The sequence below is a fragment of the Lycorma delicatula genome, chromosome 5 (assembly GCF_047948215.1).
Source record: "Lycorma delicatula isolate Av1 chromosome 5, ASM4794821v1, whole genome shotgun sequence".
NCBI lineage: Eukaryota > Metazoa > Arthropoda > Insecta > Hemiptera > Fulgoridae > Lycorma > Lycorma delicatula.
Window position 1 is genome coordinate 119511024 of NC_134459.1, and position 6000 is coordinate 119517023.

Genomic DNA, 6000 nt, shown 5'->3' on the forward strand with positions numbered 1-6000 from the left:
AAGGCTGGGAATTTGAAACAAAATGGACAGTGTTAGTTGCGCGCATGGAGGTAAATTAATTCCGTATCTTTTCGCTTGATCGCTTACTAGCTAAGGCAATTCCTGAACAGGAAGTCCTCTTTGTTTTGCAGTTTACTAAAACATGGATCTGTTAAGTTCAACATGTATTCCGTAGAAGGTTTAATTGTGATTCTTCCAGTATCATTCGTCGATGGCATAATCAGTTTCAATCGACCGGATGTCTGTATGAAGAGAAGAGTACCGGACGACCGGGGTATCTATGAAAATATTGAATGTGTCAGGGAGTCTCTCCTGCGTAGTCTTAAAAGTTCTGCTTGGAAGACCAGCCGCGAACCAGCAATGCCAGTGATGACTGTGGAATGTTGTAAGGTTATGAGGAAACGTTTACAAATGAGTCCATACCGTACCATACAGACTTTGAAGCTAACCGATTACGTTGTCAATTTCACGATCGAAATGTTGTAGCATGAAGATGTTGATGAGTCACCATTTCATCTTGGTGAATGAGTTAACGCACATAATATCTGTATCTGGGAATCAGAAAATTTCATGAATTATTTCAGTACGAAAGTAACTTCCTAAAATTAAATTTTTACTGTGCGATATTCCGTTCCGATACTGTGCGTTTATGGACCGTTCCTTTTTCGCTGAAACCGTAACAGGATTTACTTATTTGAATATGCTGAGTACATGGCCCTTTCTTCAACTGCAAGATGAATCAGAAAATCTTATATGGCAACAAGATGTTGCGCCTTTACACTGCATAACTTTATACAGGATCGATTAAATAACTTTTCCCTAACCGCTGGATCGGTGGGTATGAACCCAATAACAGAGGTTGTTTGTGGTAGCCACTAAATTTCTCCCCATGTTATTTATTTCCTTTGAGGTTTTATGAAGGATCTTGTGCATGCGTCTGTGCTACGTACTGATTTATTTGATTTGGGGCAAAGGATGGAAACAATTGTCATGTTTCCATTACTACAGACAAATAAGGTACTTCAGACTAAAGGTGTTCACATTGAATCCTTTATGGGAAATTCTTTATAAGAGTGACTCTTTCATTTTATTTGTTATTCATCACTATAAGTAAACGTAAGGATATATTAAATAGCTTTAAAACACCGATATTGTTTTTTGTCACCTGTATCATACGTTGAATTGAATACAATGGATTTTTTTTTTTGTAGCAAATACGTAATTTTTTTTATATTCTAAAACTGTTACGACTAAATCTATCCCTTTATAGCTCTGTTTACCAACGGCTACAGGTTTAATGGTAACCATACGAACAGTTACTATAAGAATAAGTTGCTATCTAAATTAGTCTTTCTTAATTTTGAAATGTATTTTAACTAAAAATCATACTTAAATGAATTTTTACAAATAATCATAAATGTTAACTATTATTAAAAGGTTAACTTTTAAAGTTAATAAAAGCTTAACTGTTTTCAAATATATTAGAATAAGAGTAACGAAGTAGTGATAACTCACTCTGCAGATCTCTTTGGTGGAGTATTGTCTCTTAATTTCCTTCTAAAGATTCCGAATTCGATTCCAGGTTAGGTTTGGAATTTTTCTCATGCTACTAATTTATGTTTTATTCTCCTATCCGAAATTTTAAACTTATGAAATGAAATTCTAATTACCTAGTATACAAAACAAACTTACCAAGTAAATTCTGTATTGTAATAATTATAATAAAATAAAGACAATAATTGCGTATCATATCAAATGTCTGGAATTTTAATATTATTTCCTAATAGTCCCATATATAATAGATTTAAATCAAAATCGATTTAAATTAATTTATCAGAAAAAAGACTTTAAAATATCTAAGAATGTTTGAAATTATCGCTCATTCTATCATCATTCACAAAAATAAAGTAACATGAAAAACTGATTAAAAAGTAAAGTTCAATGAATGTTTTTTTATTTTCCCAAGCAATATTATCTTTTTTAACTTATTTATTCTAAATTTGCCCATTTAATTAAGTTTATACCAAGAAAAAAATGTGAAGATAACCGTTTTAAAATAAATATATATAGTGGTTTTTGTTAATGTAATAAATTTATTATGACTGTTTTTTTTTCATCAGGTACAGCCTACAACCAATTTTTTTAAATTTAAATTTTATTATGTATCTATTTTATTTAATTAATGAAAAGTAATCGAAATAAATCCCAGAAATTGTTATAGTTCAAAATTCAGTCTTAGTATTGGGACTTCATGGCGTGCTACTTAGAACGGTGACAAATGAGTTCAACTTTATGATTAATTTGGTTTATCTACAAGTTTGAACAAATAAGATAGGAAAACTTAGAGGCAATAGAGAAGCAGTATGAAAGAGGGAGAAAGTGTAATGAAGGGAGAAGAGAGAGAGAGAGAGAGAGAGTAAGCAGTGGATCGTTTTGGTCTGTTTTAATGAACTCCGTTCAAGATATATTTGAGTAAGTGAAAACGTTGCGAGAGAGTGGGGAATGGAATGTGTTAAACGAGCATGACGACAGAACCTAAAACTCGTAAAGTTCCATTGAAAATGACAAACTTTTGAGATACACTCTACTAAAGTTGTTACAAATGGAGTGAAGTGAACTCAAATCGGACCTTCAGTTTGACCGCTATTTCTATTTGTTCCTCTATCAGAGATAGATAAGGGGATATAAGAAAAAGCGGAGGAGTGTATCATAAGGAGGAGAGTTGCAAATTGTGTGGCGCGAGTGGCCGACCCTAAAACAATTTACTCTACGATGGAAGTTTACCCTGGGCAAATAACAGCCATCGCGACTTGGAATCTCTACTAAACATTACACCCCCGTATACTCAACACCTAACCTCTCACAGAGAAGTTAACAACTTCCCTGTTCTCTTCTACCTTTAACAACAACATTAGGGAGCGAAACCGAGACACACACACACACACACATACACACACAGAATTGTAGTTAATGACCCAATCCATTTATTTACTTGATCAATTACGTAGCTAGTAATTGATTGCTGTAAGCTACGGGTTACTGATTACTGGATTGCTGGTTGGCTGATTGCTAGTTCTATTGTCGAAAAGTCAACCGACTATTAACTATTGATCCTCAGCATTACACATCTCTTTTCGCAGAACTACACCAATTTCCTTTAGTTCTTTTTTCTTTAAATATATTTAAATCCTACGTATTGTTACTTTTAAGCTTTTAAGAGATGAAAATCATTTCTTTAAGTTCTTTATATTTACAATTGATTGAAAAGAGAGAAATTATGGAAAAAAAAAAAAAAAAAGTTTTTATGGAATCGTAAAAATACTTTTGTAAAAATATGAATGCATTTTAAATTATATAAAATTTTTAATTAATTGAATAAATGAATTTTTTTAAATTACGCTACATTTAAAAAACAAAAATTACTATGAAAGGTAATTTTAAATAAATAAGTATAATCATACAAACGTTTTTAAAAAAATTATATCGAAAAAAATGTATATATCGTTTACGGAAAATATAATGTTTAATATAGAATGAGAAGAAATGATTTTAAAGCAGTTGTGAACGTTTTTAAATTTAATTGTTAAACCTCAACCTATACCTCAATCTTTTAAATAATAAGGATAACTTCTAGGTTGGGAAAAACATTTAAAAAATCCTAAAACTAATATTTAGTATTTTAGAATTCTTTCTTTTACCAGAGGTTTTTTGTAATATAAACATCCGATTTATTTGTAAATTGTGCTGATTTTAAGCTTTTGAGATTATAAAATTAGATTTTATAAAATTTAGAAAAAAATGTAGTGGTAGATCAGATTTGAAAAAGTTCCATAAAATCTATGATTTTTGATTAATTAGTAATATTCCAGACAGTCTATTTTGAATGCTCTTATCGTTAATTTCATTTTGATTTTTTCCAAACGTTCGGTTCATGATCTTGGATAAGGTTTATGATATAGCATTTCTATCTCACCAATAAAAAAACATTCAAAATCTTAAATTTGTATCTATACGATTAGTATTTGGAAAATGCAATTGGGGAATCTAGTTTAAGTTCAATGAAATATTTTATGGTAGCTTAATGGTTTTCATCTCTTATCCATAAAATTCCAGAATAGAATCCTGGTTAGGCTTACAATTTTTTTAATGCTGCTGATTTTACCATAAATTACCATGGTAATAAATCTATATTAGATTGATGTATGGAAAAGTGGCATCCGTCAGGATTAGTACCGTTTATGCCTCCTTTCAATAAAACTGAAAAAATTAGGATAAATTAAAACATCAGTCGAGTAGAGCAAGAATCCTCGACAAAATTAAAACTAGAAAAAAAAACATTATCTTTTAATAACGCTTAAAGTATTTCACTGACATTGAGGTATTTTTATTTGAATTATTTATTGGAAGAAGGGTTTGACAAAAAATAACTTTATTTTCTGGGTATTAAATCCTTGACGTTCTGAAAAAGTAATGTTAATTAGGATATCGTAATATGGGGGAAGCTAACAGAAGAAGGGATTAACAAAATGAACCGTAAATAGATGGACGAATAATCATTATTACATATCGAATTTATAAATCATTTATTTCTGTAATTTGTTTATTTTAAATGGAATAAACTCAAGTGAGCCCCCACTTTGACGGATGAGCCGGCTAATTGGTTTGTTCATGACGTAGTGGGTGATGTCAAATATCTACGGGCGCAGCGCAGACCTTGACCCACTAAGAGGTGAGTCCCTGTGTGAAACGAAGTGAGGCTGTTAAAAATGTTCTTCTTAACTATGCATTTAATTAATCCTTGGATTGACTGAAAATAATTTGGGTATACTTTACTTTAATTTATGAACAATTAGAAAAAAATAAACGATCGACGCACCAAAGTTTATCAAAATCGATTATTTAATTTTGTAAAACCCCGAAAAAGTAAAATCCATAAAAGGCTGTAGGGGAATCTGAATAAAAAATGTTAAAAATAAACAAAAACAAACAAGGTAAGGTTAAAAATAGAAAGATTACTACAGAAATAGTCACAACAAATACAAATGATAAAGAGCACATAGAAAATAAATAAGCAGATCTAAATAAAAGAATTTATATGTAGAAGCATACAATCTGAAAGTAATATAGATTCTATTTTTTTCTTGAAAACAAATTACTGGGAAACAAACCTCAATGTTTTTGTAAAACAGCCGTAACAACTTTCAACTGTATAGTTCAAAATTTTTGAAGAAACCAAGACCATTTGTATTGAAAGTGAAAAAAAAAACGCATAATGAACCACACACATGTAATAGATTATATAAAATTTCTCTCGTTTACTCTACAGTAAATCTATGTAGGGTTACTATATGTGAAAGCGTTTATATAATATTCGTATTCAATTTCTGTAGAGGGACTTCAACCGGAGGTCCCGGGTTTGAATCCCGGTCAGGCATGGCATTTTTACACACGCTACAAATCATTCATCTCATCTAAAGCAATACCTAGCGGTGATCCCGGAAATTAAAAAAAAATTACTGTAGAGCGATATTGTTTTTAAATTTCAACTTATTTAAGTTTGAAGATTTTTTGTAAAACAAATAAAACGATAGTAATTTTGCTTTTGTTTTTTTTTTTTTTTGTCTTCAGTCATTTGACTGGTTTGATGCAGCTCTCCAAGATTCCCTATCTAGTGCTAGTCGTTTCATTTCAGTATACCCTCTACATCCTACATCCCCAACAATTTGTTTTACATACTCCAAACGTGGCCTGCCTACACAATTTTTCCCTTCTACCTGTCCTTCCAATATTAAAGCGACCATTCCAGGATGCCTTAATATGTGGCCTATAAGTCTGTCTCTTCTTTTAACTATATTTTTCCAAATGCTTCTTTCTTCATCTATTTGCCGCAATACCTCTTCATTTGTCACTTTATCCACCCATCTGATTTTTAGCATTCTCCTATAGCACCACATTTCAAAAGCTTCTAATCTTTTCTTCTCAGATACTCCGATTGTCCAA